The following is a 4,291-nucleotide window of genomic DNA, read 5'->3' on the forward strand; positions in this document are numbered from 1 at the left end:
GGAAGAGCAGTCGGGTGCTCTTACCCACTGAGCCATCTCACCAGCCTGGTTATTTCTTTATATATGAAAACATTTATCTTATTAAGGCACCTGGAGGCTTACTTCCAGCACTAAGGAAGTTAATTAAGACTATAACCTGAAAGGCTGGGAGCCTTGGACGGTGCTGATTCCTAAGATAGCTCGTTAACCCAGAGTAATGAATAATTACACAGAATGTTAATGTCCTCTGTATGTGTCTAGACCAGCAGTGTATAGGAAGAATATGAGAGCCACAGGTATGGAGCACAGCTGTTAACTCTCCAGTAGCCATCTTAAAAATCAAAATAAAAACAACAACAACAAAAAAACCATCTGAATGTAATCTTGGTAGAAAACTATATACCTACCAAAATACTATAATCTCAACATACAATAGGTATAGTAAATTATTAATAACACATTTCTTTTCTTGTTTTGTATTAAGACTCGCATGGATCTTAAACATATATATCTCAGTGTGGGTTAATTTCCTATCAAGTGTTCAGTAGCCTCTTGTGGCTATGGTGACATAGAAGACAACAGGCTCAGGACAAGCCAGAATGAACCTAACTGATATTTACAAGGATTGAAAACTAGAGGCCACCTGACATTTGAATTGGTCAAACAAACATCGGTCAGACCATATAATATGCTTTTATTAAAAACAATGTAAAGGACAATGACGAAAAAAATCACACTGAAAATAAGTTTTAGTGGAAAACTCAGGCCAGTGAGTGACATTTTCAGTACATGATGTGATTCAGATCTCAAATGTTCCCTCAAGGCTCATTTGATGGGAGTTTGGCCCCCAGGTCAGTAATATTCAGAGGCAGGTTTGGGAAATGTTGGATGAGGGTTCTGATCACGTGGATAATCAATGCATTGATGGATTCATGATTGGATAGAGCCCTTTGAGAATGCCCTTGGGGACCAGGACTTGCCTCCAGCCCTTCTCTTCCTCCTCTTGTCACCTCTCTGTAGCATGAGGCCATCGCCACGATATCTTCTCTGCCATATTCTTCACTGTAGACAGAAAACAATGGAGCCAAGTGGGTGGAACTAAAACTTTTGAAGCTCAGAGCCCAGGTAAACCTTTTCTTTTGGAAGTTGTTTGTATCTGTTATTTTGTCACAGCGAAGAATCGCTAATTCTGAGTTATTTTTATGGAGGATGTATACACTTAGCAGATCTCCTCTCTTCCTCCTTACTCTCCACTCCCTAGTTGGCTTCATTTTCTTTCATAACTGAAATACATGAACTATGGCCTGCTAAGTTTACCTACTTATGTGTTTAATTTCTGTCTACTTCCAGAACACAAAAGGTTATAGTGTGTGTAAAACATTATTTTAGGTCCCAAGCATAAAACTCTGGTTCAAGATTTAAAATATGTCCATGCCTGTCTGTGGCCATACTTAGTCAGAAGGTTTCAAATAAATCATGTATGAGCAAGTCTGCTATATTACTTACCTTGCTCTTTCTTTGCCATCATGGGAGGGCTTGAGGGGCGGCTTGAGAGTTTCTTCTTTCCTTGTGATGGCAGCTAAACCTAGGACCTGGCACACACTAGGCAAGGGCTGTGCCACTGAGCTACCTCCCCAACTGTCATTTCTTTGTTTCTGAGAGATGGAACAATAGGAAAATTCCAACTTGTTTTGTCTACTGGCAAAAATGATACAATAGGAAAATTTCAATATGTATTGTCAAAATGATGTGGCACAGGGAAGGAATCCAGACAAAGAGCAAACGAATGGCACAGTGGAGAGAGGAACTGGAGTCGGGTGCAGAACAAATAACAGGAACACATTCAGTGTACCTCTGAACCAGAAGGGAGCGTGGACCACATAGGCACAGAGGTGTGGTCTGGAGGCTTGGAGGGTGAGGGATTCTTTTATCATCCTGTCCATTTGCTCCGGGGACTACAAAGAAAGGCATACGATTCTATTATAGCCAGATTGAGGTGCTCCAAGGCATTAAAAATAGTTCCCTCTATGTATGTGGAGTTATGGACATTTTCCGTGATCTTGATTCTGTGTCTTGATACCTCTATCAAGCATGTTAGAGTGTAGTCCTTTTTTTTATAGGCAGTATCTATAAACACCCCCCTTTCTAGCTGCTCTGAAGGGTGAGCCTAACCAGCCTGCCCCCTTGTGGTCCATCTGTAAGCTACTTAGATCTCCCTGTGCCTTTAAAAAAAAATCATGGCTCAATAATGTGTGTGCCTTTCAATCCACTCAGATAGAAGACTCTAATGAGGAAGTGCATGCACAAATAATTTGAAAAGAATCAGCATGGCATGGATATAGAATATCCTTATTGTGGCTATTTCTAGTCTAGGCAGGGAGGGATGAAGAGAAGCAGGATCTAAGAATAGCCTCAAATTCACCTCTCACAGGTACCCAACCGTCTCAATAGCAGAAATGTCTTTCCTGATTTAATCTCAATGCATCTCTTTCTATCAACTGTGATTAAGATGAAACCCTTTGTATTCGCCCTAGAAAACAAAATATGAGACCCACCCCCCCCCCCTTTGCCTTCACATTAACTTCTCTTTATTGTTTGGATCCCCAAGTTAAAACATTTCCTAGGGAGCCAGGTTTCCCTTTTTGGCTCCAGATACACTAATTATGAACATTTACCAAAAATTTTTGCATTTGTATTCAAAACTACTCAGAGACTATATAGCCATGATTATTCTTTTGTCCGTTTTTTCAAATCCCCGTGATTGCATTGTTAGATCCGCTTCAGCACGTGGTCCTCACTGGCATGTCATCATTAGACACATTTATAGAAATCTACTAAATAAAAAAAAAAAAAACCACCACAAGATGAAGATAAAGCCACTTATTTAAGGCACTTTGCATGAATTAAGTAATGATAGTGGAGTCACATTACTCTTCCTTGGGGATAATTCTGGGATGCCTTTGTGTTTCCTGGCATTTGAATATTTCATTGTCAGCCTCAGGGATTAGGAAATGAAAAGACAATGCCGGGCCTGAGCTGTTGTGTGATGTGTATACTGCTCAAGATAAATGCTCATTAATCTTTGCTTTCAACGTATTTACATTCTTCCCCTGTTTATTGTAAGGCAGCGCAACCCCAGCATCAAAGGGAAATTTTGAAAAATGAGGAAAACACTACCAGCCGTCTCCTCTTCTCAGTGCAACTGTTCCGCCTTTGTGTACTCTTGGCCCGCCGTCCTCTAGTGTGCGTATCATTGCGTGCTTGCCATCATCCTATGCATGCCACCTTGGATGTGCAGTTTCATCCATTCATTTATTTTTTCCACCCTAACATTTTTATTGGTCCTCTGGGAATTTCCCATCATGCACCACAATCATACTCACTTCCCAGTCCTTCCATGTCCACTCCACACCCTTGTTACCTCCCCTAACAAAAGTAGAAATAAAAATAATAATAATAATAAAAAAAAGCCAAGTTCACCTTGTGTTATCTATACATTCACTGTGGCATGGTTGAATTCCCAGTGGCCTGCCCCTTAAATAGAACTGAGCCCTTCCCCTCTGCTCCCCCACCAGAAGCCACCATGGTGGAGAGCTGCACTTCAGCTTCCCCATCACACTCTTTAAGAGTTCTCTTTGGTGACTTCCTGTCTAGGCTGTTACTTTTTTTTGGGGGTGGGGGGAGAAGGAGGTGGAGGTGAGTGTAGGGGTTGTCACAGAAGACTTCCATATCCTGTGGAGTTTCATTTAAAACAAGGTTCTTTCAGGTTACGGAATGATGACTCAAGTAGTGTTATTTGTCTACCTCTTGTCAAATCTTGATTGTGTCAGTAAAAAGCTGTGACCAGGACACCTTGTTGGAACAACTGTAATGATCTCCCATTCTCTGCGACCGCAGGACTGGAGACATAACGCATAGGCGTGGGAACCTCCACTTGCCTCTCAGTGCTGAGGGTTTTTTTCTGCAGGTGCCTCAGACCCAGCTAGCTACCTTCTAAAGCATCATCTGAAGTTAATGAACTTTTCCTCCAAGGAAAAATATCGTAGAGGAATGAAAGAGGATCAAGGTCTGATGTGGTGCTTATGATTTCTAGGTCTGTGGTGGTTTGAAAATGCTTGGCCCACGGGAAGTGGCACTCTTAGGAGGTGTGGCCTAATAGTTGGAGGAAGTGTGTCACTGTCTGGGTGGGCTATGAGGACTCCTGGTGCTCACGTGCCACCCAGAGTGCAGAGAGAGACTCCTCCTGGCTGCCTTCAGATCAAGATGTAGAACTCCCAGGTCTTTTTCCAGCATCATGTCTACCTGCATGCTG

Source organism: Mus caroli, chromosome 5, assembly GCF_900094665.2.
Source record: "Mus caroli chromosome 5, CAROLI_EIJ_v1.1, whole genome shotgun sequence".
Classification (NCBI taxonomy): Eukaryota; Metazoa; Chordata; class Mammalia; order Rodentia; family Muridae; genus Mus; species Mus caroli.